Source organism: Schistocerca nitens, chromosome 3 (genome assembly GCF_023898315.1).
Source record: "Schistocerca nitens isolate TAMUIC-IGC-003100 chromosome 3, iqSchNite1.1, whole genome shotgun sequence".
NCBI lineage: Eukaryota > Metazoa > Arthropoda > Insecta > Orthoptera > Acrididae > Schistocerca > Schistocerca nitens.
In genome coordinates, this window is record NC_064616.1 from 32,948,652 (window position 1) to 32,968,926 (window position 20,275).

A 20,275-nucleotide genomic window follows, 5' to 3' on the forward strand; every position below is an offset into this window, starting at 1 on the left:
CTATTGTGTGGATAGGGAGGTCTGGCTATCGTCCCCCAGCGGGAGAATCAGTAAAAAGATCACAAAGGGGTGTCCACAGGACTCTGCCCTGGGGTCACTTTTTGGGACATTAACATGGAACCCCTCTCGGATAACCTGCAGAACAGCGATGATGTGCTAGAGTGCGTAGCCTATGCAGACAATCTCCTCCTGCTGGTTGGCGGTCGTAGCTGCGAAGACTTGGAGCCAAAAATCGCAAGGGCCATATCTATCCTGGATACATGGTGCCATACGACCAAAATGAAAATTTCTCCAAGCAAGTCCACGTATTCACTACTAAAGGGACAGCTTGTCAGGAACCCGACAGTAAGAATAGATGGCTCACCAGTTCTTCGGCGCCATGAGACCTGCTACGTAGGTGTAGTCGTCGATGAGAGGTGGAACTATACATCACATTTTGACACCACGACGCAAAGATCTCCAGAAACGCTCAATAATGTGATTGGGATTGCTCACAAACGATTCCACCTGCCACCAGAGTTAATAAAACTCTACCACAATAGTATTCTGACATCAATTGTAGGATATGGGTCAGGAGTCTGGTCCCACAGGCTTACGAGGTTCATGCCTGCCATTGCCGTAAGAAGAGTGCAGTGAAATATGCCCCTGCGCTCTGTAGGGGCATATAGGACAACTTCAGGGGGAGCGTTATCAGTATTGATGGGGCTTTGTCCTCTAGATATAAAGATTAGGGAACAGGCGGCGTGGTATTGGGTAAGAAAGCAGGAGAGGGACAAAATAATCGAATTAATGGGGATTCACGTGGGGAACAAATCAGAAATTAAACGTAGAGGGTAGGAGCTATCGCAGTAACAGTGGGACGACGACGAAACGGATCGTAGAACATACGAATTGAGCGAATTGAGCGATTACAGCTACAATACTTTAAACCATCAAGAAGACTGCTGCACTTCCTTCTGGACATGGACCTTAGCCGACATACTTATGCCGGTTTGGGAAGTGGGCTACACCAACGTGTGACTGTGGGGCAACACCAGACACCCCGGACCATGTGGTGTATGAGTGCCACCTCTTCGACGATGTAGCCGCACATTTAAGACACCAGCTATCTAATTACGACACGTACCACATGCTTAGGCAAGAGGACCACTTCCAGATCTTGAAGCCGGCCGAAATGGCCGTGCGGTTAAAGGCGCTGCAGTCTGGAACCGCAAGACCGCTACGGTCGCGGGTTCGAATCCTGCCTCGGGCATGGATGTTTGTGATGTCCTTCGGTTAGTTAGGTTTAACTAGTTCTAAGTTCTAGGGGACTAATGACCTCAGCAGTTGAGTCCCATAGTGCTCAGAGCCATTTGACCCAGATCTTGAATACACTTGTAAATGAAATATCAAGCAAAGTTATATAGGATTTCCTGAGGAATAGCCATTAATAGATCTAGACTACGTACACATATCCTGTTCCGCCGAGGCGTGGACGTGGCCAGCCGCTTCACAGCTGGGATCCGCCACGTCTAGGATTAGGGGGGGAGGGTGCACATTCTAACCAATTCAGACACTCACCGAATATGACTGTAGATTTAGTTTTAGGTTAGATGTAGGATAAGACTGGATAACTCCATTAGCATAGTACTGGAGCGATTCACTATTCTGGGCCAGCCTGGTGCCAGGGGCATGCCCACTGGGACTAACTAGGTGGGCACAGCCAAAAATGCAGGTTTATAAACGCTGGCACACCTGTAACGCTGCAGGTAGAGAGTAGATTAGCGATAAATAGTAGATAAGTAAAGCACTGGTAACCCAAAGACATAGCAAGTAATGCCCATAGTGGAAACATGAACAACACCACATTCCAGAACTAGATAAGCTGCAGTAAGTGTAATTGCAATAAGCATAAATTAGCACCCACCAATGTATTAGGTACTGGGTTATTTTGTATCATGTATTTGAAGAATAAAGATTAAAAAAAAAACAGGGTACGTTTGTGACGAGAAATGCATCCGCTTCCCTGGAGTGCGGGGTGTACTTGCCAAGGAGCGCTAAGTGAAATCAGCGATGACGGGACCACTGAGGGGGTCCAGTACGTTTGCGACAGCATGCTGAACACGGCGGCTTGGAAGTGCCCTTGGCCTAGGGGTGACGCCAGTGGGCGAGCTGCATCTGTCCCCCTCCCGTGCCAGAGGAGCTGGTCCAGTGCAAGACAAGGGCTCCCACCTCTTTATCACTCGTTAATACATGACGGCTGACACAGAAACGAGTGATGTGAGTGTGCCTTCACAGGCATCTATGATGTCTGATCCCTCTCCACAGGACGAGCTGGGACAGGTGACAGACGAGAGTGTGTTAAATGGGCATGCTAGGATCACGCTGCTCTTGGAGCAGAACATCAGAAACTACAAAATTAGTGAAGTGGCTCTAACGACCATTAAAACGAGTTGGCAGCTTGGGCTATTGCCAATGCCAAACTCGAAGGCCGCGTTGAAGAACTCGAAAAAGAGAATGAGAGATTACGTAAACGACTGTCAAAGACCTGGGCGGGGCGCCACCTAAGCCGCAAACCACAAAGGACATGATTGAAAAAGTGACCAAATGACCAGACACGGCGGTCTTCCTTAGGCCCCTGCCTGGCCAGGACATTAAAGAAGTACAAGAAATATTCATAACAATCGTAAATCCAGTAAAAGATAAAATTAAATTTAATGTCAAACCTGGAAAGAACGTTGTAATCGTAGATGTAGCAACTGAGTAGGACAAAGAAAAATTACCGAATAACCAAAAGTTATGCAAGGTGGTCAAATACGAACCACCCAAGAAACGAAATCCTATAGTTATCGTGTATGACATACCCACAGTAATGAAAGATGAGGAATTATATGAAACAATAAAAGGACACAATTTTGAAGATATAGAGGACGTGAAGTTTGAAAGGAGCTTTAACCTGCGATTTAAGGTGGGGCCTCGGGAATGCCATGTCGTCCATCACGTTGCTGAGTTCACCGGAGCTATGTGGAAGAAAGTAATGTCAATGGGCAAACTCTACATTGGTTTTCACGCGGTCAACGTAAGGGACTATCTCGTGGTACCTCGTTGCCATACCTGTGGGGACCTGGACCACATTCTCAAGCACTGCACTGCTCCAAGTGCAGTGAGGAAAATTACACACACAAAGACTGCAAGGCGGCCGGGGTATGCAGAATGAGACGAGATACTGGCAGAAGTAAGACTGTGAGGACGGGGCGTGAGTCGTGCTTGGGTAGCTCAGTTGGTGGAGCACTTGCCCGTGAAAGGCAAAGGTCCCGAGTTCGAGTCTCGGTCCGGCACACAGTTTTAATCTGCCAGGAAGTTTCATAGCAGGGGCATGCATTCCATGTAAAAGGTGAGGTATGAGATCATGTGGTGTTACTGGTCGAAATTGTCCTACATACAGGATGCGTGAACAGAGGGTCATTTCGAGGATAGATTATGGCTGAAAACATAAATGGGAACAGGATGCCAAAGATAAAATCCCCGAGCAAAAGGAGGAGGGACGCTATGAGGGCAAGCAAATTCAGAGAATTCTTGAGGTCGCTTTCAGGCACCCAAAAAATAGAAATGGTTGACATCGGGACACAGACGGAGCTTCCCCCGATGGTTGTAGCTCCCTCCTCCCAAAGTCGGGGATATAGGCCGATAAAAGACCTTGAGTGGCAGGTCATCCTGTGGTAGTGGCCCGACCAGTGACCATGCAGAAAAACGAACTGCACGGGTTGGAACAATATCCAATTCAAGGAAATACAATAACAAGCAGCAGTGTGCTCCCAGCTACACAAGACTCCACTCCTGTCAGAATACCGTCTTCAGACTCTGTCAGAGTGCATCCTAACATAGAACACGCCATGCAATTGGCAAGGCTGGAGCAACCGACTACCCTGACCACTGCGTTGCGACATGTGGTCCGGGTAGGGAATAAATATGGTAGGAAAGCCACCTTCTCGGTGATGGAGGCTGTTGACAGAAGACAGCTCAAGTCGATGAATCTCCCCATCGACTTTGGAGCCCTGCGGGATCTGGTCAAGAAAGTGTTTGAAAGACGAGGCAAAAAATTTGATCTTGATGATATCTACACACAATCAGTCTTGGCAAACGGACGGACGCATTGGCTAAAGAAATGGCCAGATGATCACAGACGCACATACTTCCCATAGTGAGAACAATAACTATTGGTTAACTAAACACTCACAATAGCAGACTCGTGATGCAGGAGCTACGCAAGGTGGTGGAGGAAAAGAGACTAGATGTGCTCTGCCTGCAGAAGCCGTACTCCAAAGCTGGGCAGATAGCTTTCACAGCCGCTACATGACAACTAATCAGCAACGGGGACGACCCGACAGCGGCAATAATAATTACAAACAAATCATTGTGGGTAACAATTCTCTCGCCGTTAACAGTCACTGTAATGTTTTGGAAATGCAATCTCCCGCGGGAGTATTAACTCTCGTAAGTATGTATTTCCAGTACGGAGATAATATTGAGCAACATCTGGACCACCACACTAGAGTAATCAGGGAATTGCGGGGACGCAAAGTGATTGTAAATGCTGATATAAATGCAAAATCCCCCCACCCCACCCAATGGTACAGTGGTACAAGAGACGCAAATGGAGGACAGGTGGAAGAAACGATTATGGACTTGCAACTTGTGGTGGCCAACAAGCCCACTAACCCTCCCACCTATACAGTGGGACGGGGACAAGGCACAAAGATTTACGTGACACTAGCCACACCAAACGCCGTCAATATTGCTAAAAATTGGAAGTGTGAAGACAATGCCACCACAAGTGATCACAATCTTATCACATTCACGATAGGCGACAGAGAGTGTCACTAGACCATGGGTCGGGAGGTCCAGCTGAACTGCACTCCTGGAAATTGAAATAAGAACACCGTGAATTCATTGTCCCAGGAAGGGGAAACTTTATTGACACATTCCTGGGGTCAGATACATCACATGATCACACTGACAGAACCACAGGCACATAGACACAGCAACAGAGCATGCACAATGTCGGCACTAGTACAGTGTATATCCACCTTTCGCAGCAATGCAGGCTGCTATTCTCCCATGGAGACGATCGTAGAGATGCTGGATGTAGTCCTGTGGAACGGCTTGCCATGCCATTTCCACCTGGCGCCTCAGTTGGACCAGCGTTCGTGCTGGACGTGCAGACCGCGTGAGACGACGCTTCATCCAGTCCCAAACATGCTCAATGGGGGACAGATCCGGAGATCTTGCTGGTCAGGGTAGTTGACTTACACCTTCTAGAGCACGTTGGGTGGCACGGGATACATGCGGACGTGCATTGTCCTGTTGGAACAGCAAGTTCCCTTGCCGGTCTAGGAATGGTAGAACGATGGGTTCGATGACGGTTTGGATGTACCGTGCACTATTCAGTGTCCCCTCGACGATCACCAGTGGTGTACGGCCAGTGTAGGAGATCGCTCCCCACACCATGATGCCGGGTGTTGGCCCTGTGTGCCTCGGTCGTATGCAGTCCCGATTGTGGCGCTCACCTGCACGGCGCCAAACACGCATACGACCATCATTGGCACCAAGGCAGAAGCGACTCTCATCGCTGAAGACGACACGTCTCCATTCGTCCCTCCATTCACGCCTGTCGCGACACCACTGGAGGCGGGCTGCACGATGTTGGGGCGTGAGCGGAAGACGGCTTAACGGTGTGCGGGACCGTAGCCCAGCTTCATGGAGACGGTTGCGAATGGTCCTCGCCGATACCCCAGGAGCAACAGTGTCCCTAATTTGCTGGGAAGTGGCGGTGCGGTCCCCTACGGCACTGCGTAGGATCCTACGGTCTTGGCGTGCATCCGTGCGTCGCTGCGGTCCGGTCCCAGGTCGACGGGCACGTGCACCTTCCGCCGACCACTGGCGACAACATCGATGTACTGTGGAGACCTCACGCCCCACGTGTTGAGCAATTCGGCGGTACGTCCACCCGGCCTCCCGCATGCCCACTATACGCCCTCGCTCAAAGTCCGTCAACTGCACATACGGTTCACGTCCACGCTGTCGCGGCATGCTACCAGTGTTAAAGACTGCGATGGAGCTCCGTATGCCACGGCAAACTGGCTGACACTGACGGCGGCGGTGCACAAATGCTGCGCAGCTAGCGCCATTCGACGGCCAACACCGCGGTTCCTGGTGTGTCCGCTGTGCCGTGCGTGTGATCATTGCTTGTACAGCCCTCTCGCAGTGTCCGGAGCAAGTATGGTGGGTCTGACACAACGGTGTCAATGTGTTCTTTTTTCCATTTCCAGGAGTGTATAATAGAGCAGATTGGGAACGCCTAGCGAGGGAGTACGACATTCCTGCATTACGAGGAGGTGACCAACGTCAAGACATAGACGTGAACAAGTATGCTGGAGATCTGGTGAGCGCGATTACCTGACCGGTGAAAGCAGCCGTACCAACTAGGAGGAAGGCCATGGCGGCCTCTCCATCACCATGGTCAGCCGAACTAGAACATATGAGCATCAGTCTGTTAGAAGACTAAGGTGGCACTGCCAGCGCAGTGTCATATGGTGGGAAAGGCAACAATGGTTGCAACAGTACAGGGAAGCAAAGGAGATATTCCAAAAGGAAATTCGGGTGGTTAGGGGACAAAGTTGGGAAAGCTACGTGATAAACCAATTATCTATAGACCCATGGGGAGTACTCTACAAACTGGTCAGAGAGAAGATCCGCTCTCCAATGGTGATATCGACAGTCTGACATGGGGGCAAGATGATGGAATCCTGGCAGGAAACTGCTGAGGTCTTCCTCCGGTCCCTGCTGCCTGACGACAGTGTGGATGGGGAAACCGAGGACCAGCGCCAAATGAGAAATGACGACCTGGTTAGCTACACCAATGACAGGGCAGTATACAACCTTTCTTGTGGAGGAGGTGGCTGCCCAAATAAAATCGCTAAAGAGAGAGAAAGCCCCAGGGCCAGACAGCGTTGTTGCGGAAGTAAAGCAATTCTTAGTTCCTCAGCTGGTATTACCCCTTACCCAACTATGCAATGATTGCCTCGGGCAGCAAAAATTTCCGAAAACCTGCAAAGTTGCAAACGTGGTAATCGTAAAGAAAAGACCCGAAAAGAACCTGGTCGAAACCAAATCATACAGACCTATTTGTTTATTAGACCTTTTTGGAAAACTACTTGAGAAATTGTTGGCTGACAGTCTGGCTGCACATCAAGTGCTGTGTGGTATTAGTGACAGGCAGTTCGGCCTTTAGGCCAGGGCGGTCGGCGGCTGACGCAATCGCCCTGGCGGCCGAGGTTTGTGACTCAGCCCTGTACAAGTACATAGTTGGCATCATCTTGGACATCAGTAGCGTCTTTGACCATCTGTGATGGCCTTCGCACTTCTCCTGTTTACAGGAGAAAGAGTATCCAGGGCCACAATATGGTTGTCTCAGGAGCTATTGCGAGGATCGGGAGGCTGACTATCATCCCCTAGTGGGAAAGTTGGAAAAACGGTAACAAAGGGATGGTCCCAGGGTTCTGTGTTAGAACCCTTGTTGTGGGACATCCACATGGAACCATTATTGGATAGCCTACAACAGAGCGAAGAGGTGCTAGAGGTGATAGCCTACGCAGATGATCTCCTCTTGTTGGTTGGCGTCCGTAGCCGCAAAGACATCGAGACAAAGATAGAAAAGGCTATGGAAAAACTATAACTATGGTGCCGAAATACAAAAATGACAATTTCACCAAATAAGTCAACATGTCTGTTACTAAAAGGACAACTTGTAAGGAACCCAACAGTGGGAACTGAGGATTCGCCAGTTTTTCGGCGACGAGAGGCATGCTACTTCGGAGTCGTCATTGACGAAAGGTGGAACTTTGCAAAGCACATCGAAACCATAACCCAAAGAGACCTAGAAGAACTCAATAACCTCATTTCCATGGTCACAAAAGATTCCATCTTCCCCCTCATTTAATAAAATTTTGTCATAACAGCAAATTAACATCAATAGTGGGTTATGGCTCGGGAGTCTGGGCACACAGGCTCACAAGGGTGGTGCCCGCCATGACATTGAGAAGGGTGCAAAGGGACATGATATTAAGGTATGTGGGGGCCTACAGGACATCTCTAGGTAGTGCCCTGTTGGTAATAATAGGGCTCTGTCCTCTTGACATTAAAATCAGAGATCAGACAGCACGGTTCTGGGCCAAGAAGTGGGAAATCGAAAACACAGGGGATGTTCTGGGCGTTTGGGATGGGAATAAGAGTGCGATCAGGAGAAGAGGCGAAGAGCGTTGGCAGGAGTCATGGGCAGCCGATGACACTGGCAGAAGAACATTCCAACTTATACCAGATGTGAAAGAACGGTTAGGTACGAGATGTATGTATATATGTATTGAACTGGGGACCTAGAAACGACAGAGGGGCGTTGTCCCAGCCGTAACCCTCAGTGGTACACAACCCTACAACAGGCTACAGCAGTCCACTCACCCCACCCCTGTCCCACACCGAATCCAGTGTTATTGTGTGGTTCGGCCCCCAGTGGACCCCCCAGGGAACGTCTCATTCCCGACGAGTATAACCCCAATGTTTGCGTGGTAGAATAATGATGGTGTACGCATACGTGGAGACAGTGTTTGCGCAACTATCGCCGACATAGTGTAACTGAGGCGGAATAAGGGGAACCAGCCCACATTCGCCGAGGCAGATGGAAAGCCGCCTTAAAAATCATCCACAGGCTGGCCGGCACACCGAACCTCGACACTAATCCGCCAGCTGGATTCGTGCCGGGGACCGGCATGCCTCGGCCGAAGTGGCCGTGCGGTTAAAGGCGCTGCAGTCTGGAACCGCAAGACCGCTACGGTCGCAGGTTCGAATCCTGCCTCGGGCATGGATGTTTGTGATGTCCTTAGGTTAGTTAGGTTTAACTAGTTCTAAGTTCTAGGGGACTAATGACCTCAGCAGTTGAGTCCCATAGTGCTCAGAGCCATTTGAACCATTTTGAACCGGCATGCCTTCGTGTGACTGTGATGCACTGGAGAGTACTCCCGACCATGTGGTTTACGAGTGTCCCCTTTACAATGATGTAGCAGCTGCACTACAACTTGAGCTACCGAGCAACGACACGTACACACTGCTGAGAAGAGGATACATTTCGAACATTAAACAACCTAGCAAACGAGGTGTCACGAAAAGTTCTATCGGAATATCTGAAGGACAATCGAGAGTAGTAACAAATAACCTTATGTGTCCCAGTATCCCAATCCCATACTGCCTGTGCGTAGATAGGTGGACTACCATTACAGTTGGAAACCGCCACGTGCAGGACTAGGGGAAGTGGAGTACAACAATACTGAACCAAGACAAGCACCGGAATTGACGCAGGTTAGAATCTTAGTTTGTAGGACTTAGAATTAGGAAAACAAAACAAAAAACAGGAACCGGCAGCGATATTCAAGTTATCCTTGGCCTGCCTAGTGTCAGGGGCCCGCTCATCGGGATTACCTCGGTGGGCAAGGCCGTGCAATGTGTATAAACACTTCACTGACACACCTGTGACGCTGCAGGCAGTATAGAGGTTTAGTCATTGAGTACACCATTAGAATAAGTAGAGTAATGTTAATGGTAAATAAACTGCCATTGTAACACTACGGTAGCTTGCCTGTAAACTTTGTAAATTAGCTGCTAACAATATTGTAACAATTAAGGACTCACTAATTATATGAGGCGGTGAGATGTATATATAATACAAAGATCAAGAATAAAGAATTCTTTTGTTAAAAAAAAAAAAGACAGCGTAACGTACTGCCGATCCGGCAATATCAGGGCGTACAGATCTCAATCGCCATTTTCTCTCAGCTACACCTATGTGGAGAAACTCCAGTAGATTTGGTCAAATCTGCTCAATGTCAGATCAATGCAACTTGCGTTATCCACACTTTTAAGGTCAGAGTACTTGACTCACTTATCACTTAGTTAAACTGACTTTGCCAACCAGGATCCACCCAGTGGAATATTAAATCACCTGATAGTTGTTTAGGGTATTCAATCTATAACTCGTATAGTATACTTTATGTCTTGTTTGGGAAAATAAATGTTGTTGGTAGACTAAATTTTGCCAAAATTCTCAATCAATTAAATACCCCAAACAAGTTACCTTTCAAGTTCCTCCTTTTCGTGACTTTCGCCCCTGTTATGGCCCAACGTAAATCGGCTCTGCCCCAGTTGATAGCGTAGGGATGCGATATTTAATCGTGTTTTGAATTTTCAAGTGTGGCAGGCAGCTTGACCTAACTGGCGCCGAATCCTGATCGACTCACACGCACCACCACAAGCAATACTCGATAAAACCGGAAAATATTACGAAGTATTCGTGTTGTGTACAAGTTCCCAGGTATGGCATCGCACTGACATTCAGTGTTAAATTCACTGTAGTTGATAGTTTCCTCTCTGTTTTCAAAGCCGTTGAAGGTTGTTTAAGTACTATGCTTCAGAAACGTGCGGAACTACAAAAGAAGAGAGAGAAATCTGAAGCATGTTGTTTCGGAAAGGAAAATCTTTTCAAGAAATCGGAGATACCATCGGCACAACTACCAGTACAGTGAAGACTATTACATATAGCTTAATCAGAAGGAAAACGTACGAAAACCAGTCACGAAGTGGTCGTCCTTTATACGATATGGAAAAACGAAAGGTACTTAGAGAAGTTGAGAAAAATTCGAAACTAAGCGCTCGAAAACTTGCTGCGGCAGTTCAAGTGCATAAAGGAAAGTATGTTTCAGCACAGAGTGTAAGAAATGTGCTTTATGGAGCTTGATAAGGAAGGCCGAACAGCCAATCCAATACCATGTGTGAGTAAAATCAATGGAAGGAATGTAGTTGCCCTTGCAAGAGAACATGAACTCGATGGATTTGATTTCTAAAAGAAGGTTGTACTTACTAAAGAGAGTCGATTTGAGCTGTTTCAGTCGAATGGGGAATTAATAGTCTGGAGAAAAAGAATTGTGAACTTGAAGAGGGAAATATGACAGCTATAAAAATGGAGGAAGTTCAGTACTTGTCTGGGGCCGCATGAGTGCAAAGTGTGTACGGGATCATTGTTTTGTAGATGGAATCGCGGACCACAAGATTTACATAAACATTCTAAAAACATATACATCCAGAAGTATGAATAATATGGGTCATTCTGAGAATTATATTTTCACACAAGATAGTGATCCAAAACATGCAGCTCTGGATGCAAGGCTATGACACTACCAGCTTGATGCCGATATCACTGCGTTAATGCGATACGGAATTTGTGGAATGTACTCCACAAAAATAAGAGAAACAATCTGAAGACGCTCTAGTAGAGGAATGGCCTAAAATAGGATTGAAAACAACAGAATCTCTGGTGAAATCCATGCCTAGGAGAATGCAAGAGATCATAGAGAGGAAAGGAAGGCGTAGTAAGTACAAACCACAATATTGTATATTCATAGTATAATTTTCATTGTCGCACATGACTACTTATTCTGCATCCTAAATTGCATATCTTTACCTTTTAATGCTTAACTGTGTTTAAGTAAACAGATATCTGTGTTTTTTATTCTATTCTCTTTTTCACTGATTAATAAACAAGTCCATGTCCTTGCTGTATTTCATTTTGACAATTTCCCACTACCTATATACGGTTAAACGTAAAATCATGTAGTAGATGAATACTTTTTGGAGTAATTGTAGTGGACTGACAAGGCAGCCAGTCCACAGAGACGGGTAGCCGAAAGGGCACACGTACACACACGCCGACTGGCGCGAAGTTTGGAACAGGATACGTGATGAATGTGATAAAGAAAAGAACGTAGCTACTAGAACACTTAACTTTTATATCGTCCTTTGGTATACAGCATTCTTGATGATACAAGTGAGACTCTTTAGATTCATGAAGTAACTAATGGCGCCTTGCTAGGTCGTAGCCATGGACTTAGCTGAAGGCTATTCTAACTGTCTCTCGGCAAATGAGAGAAAGGCTTCGTCAGTGTAGTCGCTAGCAACGTCGTCGTACAACTGGGGCGAGTGCTAGTACGTCTCTCGAGACCTGCCTTGTGGTGGCGCTCGGTCTGCGATCCTGACAGTGGCGACACGCGGGTCCTACATGTACTAATGGACCGCGGCCGATTTAAGCTACCACCTAGCAAGTGTGGTGTCTGGCGGTGACACCACAGTAATTGTACAGCTACGAGGTGGCACACCATTCGTCCACAGTCGGAACTATCCGCCAAGCCCTGGTTTTACAGAAACGTCTTCTCTCTATCTCTCTCTCTCTATCCCGTCTCTAAACAGCGTTGAAAGCTACCGTCTCGACTGCGACTAAATTCGCGTGGGCGCCCACACGGCAACACACCACACACGCACACAGACAAACACACACAACCACACGCGCGCGCGCGCGCGCGCGCGCCCACGCACGCACACACAGACATACACACACAAACACACCACAAACGATGTCTGCGTACATGTAAGGTGAAGTAGGGACTCGCTGATACCGATTGCACGAACCTTCAGTAAGATTACCACTTTTGCTGTTATAATGCCAATGTTTCGGTCTCTTTGTAACTACATATTTTTATCGAAAAGGTATCAGATAGTTTGGAAATGTGATGAAAGACAAGGCCGCGCACTGGTACCTCTATTGGCACGTGAACATAACATAATGGAGATACAGAGGAATTAATAACATTGACTGCCAGTGGGCTCAGATTTAAATCAATGATGATTCGAACTGGGTCTCCTGATTACCAGCCAGTTACGCTGACCGCGGGGCCATCCAGACACAGTAGTCAGCCCAACTGCTCAGACTACCCTAGCACGCCACCTGGCAGACCCAAATTTTCAACTGACCCACACACTACTGACGAGCCCATTGCCCATTATCCTCATTTCTCGAGGCATTTTGCTAATTCCCACAAGAGTTCGAACAGGGTGTGCATCCGCACTGAAGACATCAGTGTCCGCCCTCGCCTTATATGTGGTGACTGTTCTTTAGGACGTGTCAAGATGCCGCAGTGGTTAGCACATTTGTCTAGTCCGGTTTGAATTTCAGTCCAGCACAAATTATCAGTTTTACCCACTGATTTATATAAGTGCCCTCTGGCAGCCAATGACATTAATATGTTTGTATCTTGATTCATAGTGACTGCAGGATCAAAGTGGTGACTGTTCTTTCGGACAAATCCAAAGGAACAGGCACCAGATATAGAAATAACATAATGGAGCTGAAACAGAGAGGAAGGAAAGTTAAAGTACTAGAATTATTTATGTAATCTGGTTCAGCGAGACGTAGTTAGGTCGTAATCAATAAACCGACATAACTGCGTTTTTGAGAACGTAAAGAGACACAACAAATTAGTTACAGGCGCATGTATGTGACAACTAGCGTTATATAAAAAAGTTTTTAATCAAAAACGTCTTTAACATTTCATAGTTTACATCCACAACGATATGAACTGGTCCATATCAGTAATTCTGGTATTTCACTCTGTCTTACGCTTCAGTTATATATATCCTTACAAAATATTTGATACAGATGGAACTGAGTGCGAGAAATACAGCACGTACCATGTGATAAAGTAAATAATGAATTTCGACCTGTATCCAATACTCGTAAAACAAAATATTTCAGAAAATATCATGATGAAAAAACCGTACCACATCTATAATACAATTAGTGAGTACTTTCTTGTAAGGTAGGTATAGCCGAAACAGAGCGAAAATCGTATATTATATAAGCGTTATGGTAAATGGAAGTGAGGTATTAGGTTCAAAAGCTCTTTACATAAAAGATAACGCTTCGTGTTCTTCTTTTCTGCGTGAATCATTCAACAGAACGTGTACAAGAGAATACTGTGACGAAGTTTCACATCTCTCGCAGCCTGTATGTTGTGGAACAGCCTCGATTAAATGTCCGGACTGCAGATGATGTTCCAACAGGCATCCTTCTTCCTCCCCTTCCCCCCCCCCCACCCAATCCTATGGTCCCGTCAGCAACAACGGAAAATTCCGCATTCCATGGCGGCGTCGGGAGCTGAGACGAATGGGCGCAGCAGGAATGTGGCTGCATGTGCAGTGACACTGTCTCCACAGGCTAGTATGGGCTGTTCTAAACACATTTTCATGAATGACTGTTATCGAATTGAGGAAGTTCGACTGATGTAAATGAACCGAATTACATCACGTCTTCAGTGCACTGATACTTCTGAATTAATGCTCGCCAAATTGTCTTCATGGTATCAATAATTTACTAATATTAGTACTGTGTATGCGACTTCTGAAATTTATATTTCCGTTACGATACATGTTTGGTTTTATTCACTTAAAACATGTGAACATGTGGATATGATATCTAGTCTATCCACCTTGAGTTCAATTTTTCTCTTTGTCAGCGGAGGTGAAAAAAAAAAAAAAAAAAAAAAAAGAGAAAGGACCTCTGAGGCCATAACAGGTGAACAATGACACACATCAGGGCTGATAATCAAGTCTACTGATAAGCCAGTATTTTTTTGGAACCCAATCAGCCAATAACATAAATCATAGGCTAATGCGGAAAGGATGGGGGTGAGAGGAGAGGCTATTTCTACTCTCTTGGTCTCTGCCCTTGCAGGTGTTCTTCCCAGCTGCCTACATTTTTTTGGATCTAAATAAAACAGAGCACTGCTACAGAGTGCAGTTACAAAGGTCCTCAACAGAAATAATATAAACTATGCTATTACGATGTTCGATACTACAGTTACGAAAGCATCAGAACTTAACAACAGTTTGCGAGATTTTTTTAAAAACGAAATCAGCACAACTACTGGAAATTAACGCTATGCGACAACTATGACAAGTCTGTGTGCAGCTAGGTTGATTGACAATCAACCGCCTTTGAAAGCTGAATGTTTCTCCTGTTCCTGGCTGACTGGCCAAAGCTACTTCTTTCTTTTCCACTTTCTGCCAGACACATGGTCTGTACATAAAATGGCATTCTCTTTATCGTATGACAGTAGGAACAGTTATTCATTCATGGGAAAAAATGCTGTTTTTGGCCATCAGAAAGAAGTGATAATACTAAGTGCGCTTTTGAATGCAGGGTATCCTCACTACAGGTAGTTTCACCCATTCTGTCGACAGGTAATAAATTTCTCTGAGCCTTGTTTCTAAACATAAGAATGTCGCAACAGAACTTACAGTGTATAGTATTGTAAATCTCTGCGAATCAGAAGTAGTTAAAGAAGCAAAGATTTGAGCCAACGTATTATTAGTTTAATAACAAAAGAAACTCTGTTGCACCATAAAATCTAAAAGTTTTATATTCTATTGAACAGAAACTGCCCAGAAGATAAAATACGTGCTTATTTTTGAGTATACCAAAATGAGATAAGGCTAAGTTAAAGACGTATTAACCTACATGTGACTGAAATATGCTGCGCACTACAGATTACAAAGATGTAATTACAGAAATGTACTTGGCCCCCGATATGAGATTCATTATAGTGTGAAGTCCTCTCATGCTTTAATTAGCCTGTAAATGTCGCACAATGAGTGCAGGCAGCCACAATACGTTCTTCGGAAAACCACCAGTCGATTACTGACCAATGAATCAGGTACAAAAGTCGACCAGCGTCAGAGGCAGTGCACATTTTGCGCGCAGTATCTGTGAGAAAATTGCAAGAAATAAGATGGTCCTGCGCATACCAAGATCTAATCGATTTTGTCATTATTAACTTGAGTCACATTACTCATACGAAGTTCGTCGGTCCTGGTGGTTTTCTTATCAGTTCTGTGCTCTTAGAAATATGTTGATATTGTCAGAGTTGGAAACAGTGTAAGATAAGAGGTATTCAAATAGCGTAAAGACAAATTAATGAACGTTGAAACCAATGTGAATGTCAGGTTATAACTTGAGTGCATGCGACAAAGTCGTACAGTCATGTAAAATATACAACAAATTTATCAAGCAGAATGCGAGATCCCGTGTGGGTGAAGTATGTAAAGGTGTCCTGAGTCAACAAGTGCCACACCAGGAGGAGGAGGAGGAGGAGATTAGTGTTTCAAGTCCCGTCGACAACGAGGTCATTAGAGACGGAGCGCAAGCTCGGGTGAGGGAAGGATGGGGAAGGAAATCGGCCGTGCCCTTTCAAAGGAACCATCCCGGCATTTGCCTGAAGCGATTTAGGGAAATCACGGAAAACCTAAATCAGGATGGCTGGAGACGGGATTGAACCGTCGTCCTCCCGAATGCGAGCCACACCAGGTAAATGGGGCCTAACCTATGAAACGTGAATGTAACAACAAATAAGCACACAGTGCAACTCAGTTGGTAGAGCACTTGCCCGCGAAAGGCAAAGGTCCCGAGTTCGAGTCTCGGTTCGGCACACAGTTTTAATCTGCCAGGAAGTTTCATATCAGCGCATACTCCGCTGCAGAGTGAAAATCTCATTCTGGAAACATCCCCCAGGCTGTGGCTAAGCCATGTCTCCGCAGTATCCTTTCTTTCAGGAGTGCTGGTTCTGCAAGGTTCGCAGGAGAGCTTCTGTAAAGTTTGGAAGGTAGGAGACGAGGTACTCGCAGAAGTAAATTTGTGACGACGGGGCGTGAGTGGTGCTTGGGTAGCTCAGTTGGTAGAGCACTTGCTCGCGAAAGGCAAAGGTTCCGAGTTCGAGACTCGGTCCAGCACCCAGTTTTAATCTGCCAGGAAGTTTCAACCCTCCAAGTAGCCTGCAGGGTAGCCCACTCCCTCGAACTCCGATGTGTTGTACAGGGTGGACCATTGATAGTGACCGGCCCAAATATCTCACGAAATAAGCATCAAACGAAAAAACTACAAAGAATGAAATTCGTCTAGCTTGAAGGGGGAAACCAGATGGCGCTATGGTTGGCCCGCTAGATGGTGCTGCGATAGGTCAAACGGATATCAACTGCGTTTTTTAAATAGGAACCCCCATTTTTATTACATATTCGTGTAGTACGTGAAGACATATAATTGTTTTAGTTGGACCACTTTTTTCGCTTTGTGATAGATGGCGCTGTAATAGTCACAAACGTATAAGTACGTGGTATCACGTAACATTCCGCCACTGCGGACGGTATTTGCTTCGTGATACATTACCCGTGTTAAAATGGACCGTTTACCAATTGCGGAAAAGGTCGATATCGTGTTGATGTATGGCTATTGTGATCAAAATGCCCAACGGGCGTGTGCTATGTATGCTGCTTGGTATCCTGGACGATATCATCCGAGTGTCCGGACCGTTCGTCGGATAGTTACGTTATTTAAGGTAACAGGAAGTGTTAAGCCACATGTGAAACGTCAACCACGACCTGCAACAAATCATGATGCCCAAGTAGGTGTTTTAGCTGCTGTCGCGGCTAATCCGCACATCACTAGCAGACAAATTGCGCGAGAATTGGGAATCTCAAAAACGTCGATGTTGAGAATGCTACATCAACATCGATTGCACCCGTACCATATTTCTGTGCAACAGGAATTGCATGGCGACGACTTTGAACGTCGAGTACTGTTCTGCCACTAGGTACAAGGGAAATTACGGGACTATGACAGATTTTTTGCACGCGTTCTATTTAGCGACGAAGCGTCATTCACCAACAGCGGTAACATAAACAGGCATAATATGCACTATTGGGCAACGGAAAATCCACTATGGCTGCGACAAGTGGAACATCAGCAACCTTGGCGTTTTAATGTACAGTATGATGCGGCATTATGGGAGGAAGGATAATTGGCCCCCACTTTATCGATGGCAATCTAAATGGTGCAATGTATGCTGATTTCCTACGTAATGTTCTACCGATGTTACTACAAGATGTTTCACTGCATGACAGAATGGCAATGTACTTGAAGCGGTACTGAATAGCATATTTCATGACAGGTGGATTGGTCCTCGAAGCATGGCCTGCACGTTCACCGGATCTGACGTCCCCGGATTTCTTTCTGTGGGGAAAGTTGAAGGATATTTGCTATCGTAATCCATCGACAACGCTTGACAAAATGCGTCAGTGCATTGTCAATGCATGTGCGAACATTACGGAAGGCGAACTACTCGCTTTTGAGAGGAATGTCGTTACACGTATTGCCAAATGCATTGAGGTTGACGGACATCATTTTGAGCATTTATTGCATTAATGTTGTATTTACAGGTAATGACGCTGTAACAGCATGCTTTCTCAGAAATGATAAGTTCACAAAGGTACATGTATCACATTTGAACAACCGAAATAAAATGTTCAAACGTACCTACGTTCTGTATTTTAATTTAAGAAACCTACCTGTTACCAACTGTTCGTCTAAAATTGTGAGCCATATGTTTGTGACTATTACAGCGCCATCTATCACAAAGCGAAAAAAGTGGTCCAACTAAAATATTCATATTTCTTTACGTACTACACGAATGTGTAATAAAAGTGGGGATTCCTATTTAAAAAAACGCAGTTGATATCCGTTTGACCTATGGCAGTGTCATCTAGCGGGCCAACCATAGCGCCATCTGGTTTCCCCCTTCAAGCTAGACAAGTTTCACCGAGCGAGGTGGCGCAGTGGTTAGCACACTGGACTCGCATTCGGGAGGACGACGGTTCAATCCCGTCTCCAGCCATCCTGATTTAGGTTTTCCGTGATTTCCCTAAATCGTTTCAGGCAAATACCGGGATGGTTCCTTCGAAAGGGCACGGCCGATTTCCTTCCCAATCCTTCCCTAACCCGAGCTTGCGCTCCGTCTCTAATGACCTCGTTGTCGACGGGACGTTACACACTAATCACCACCACTAGACAAGTTTCGTTCTTTGTAGTTTTTTTTGTTTGTCGCTTATTTCGTGAGATATTTGGCCAGGTCGCTATCAGTGGACCACCCTGTATACAGGGTGAAACGAAAAGCACGCACTCGGGCTTCGCAGGGCAACTCCTCACATGCTAGCGATAAAAAAAAAATGTCTCCCACAAAATTTCGTCCGGCGAGTACATCCGGCAGAAAAGGGACGTTAAAGAATGACAATCTGGCAACCCTGTAACCACATATACTGTAAGTATCTCTGTCAGGATGTATCTCTTGTGCTGTACAGTTAGTACAAGGATAGAGTTATGGGTTAGCATGCAGGAGGTCGAGGCTTTGATCCTGGGTTGGTCGCATTTTCTTTTATTTACTAATTTCATTCTGACATTTCATACTGTAATATACACCGTTTCTTAGATCACATGTATCCTAGATTTACAACATTTTGTAACGGTGAACATAAAATATACGTGGTTAGACAAATAAGAAATAGACAGTTGAAACAAATGACCTGTCATAGGGCAGAATAACTACAAAAACTATATCAATTTCGAGATGTTAAAGACGATAGCACAGTACGTTAACACAAAATCTACTTGTCATTTACACTACATGTAATATGAGCACTCAGATGTCGCACATTAGCAACCAGTGACAATAACAATGTCCACATTAGTGACTGTATGACCTTCACAACAGAATACATTGTCCTCAGAACAACAGATGCTCAAAGCGACCTCCCAGCACATCAAAACGTTGCATAATCCATCGGATCGTACAGCTCTGGATCCTTCGTAGCAAAGCTGCGTCCGCAGTAACAAGAACAGCATGAACACGCGCTACCAATCCTGACACATTCGTCGGCGGAGTAGAATACATGTGGTCCTTCAAGTGCCCCACAGTAAGAAATCCAGAGGATTTAGGTCAGGTGAACACGGTGGCCATACAACTGGACCACCATATCGCGGCCATTTCCCTGGAAATGATCTGTCCAAATCGTGTCACACATTAATTCCAGGGTGTGGAGGTGCACCATCATATTGGAACCATATCCTCTGCCGAACATGTAGTGGAATATCTTCCAGGGTATCAGGAAGATACTGTAGTTTGAGAGGAAAACATGATACCTTTGTGTAGTTAACCGGTCAGGCAACATGTAGGGGGACCAAACACCTGTCGCCCAATATTCTGCCCGAGATGCTGATACCAAAGTGAACTTGATATCCACGGTCGCAGGTGATGTGCAGGTTAACCTCCCACCAATATTGGGTATTGTGCATATTGAAGACACCCTCACGAGTGAATATTGCTTTATCCGACCATATTCTGGTGTTCACAAAGTGGTCGTTGGCTTCCTGGTGTTGGAACCATTCACAGAATTACCTCCACTGACGGCGATCTGCAGGATGCAGGTGTTGCGTGAAAGCATAATGATAGGGGTACAGCCCATGCTCGTGCAGCACATT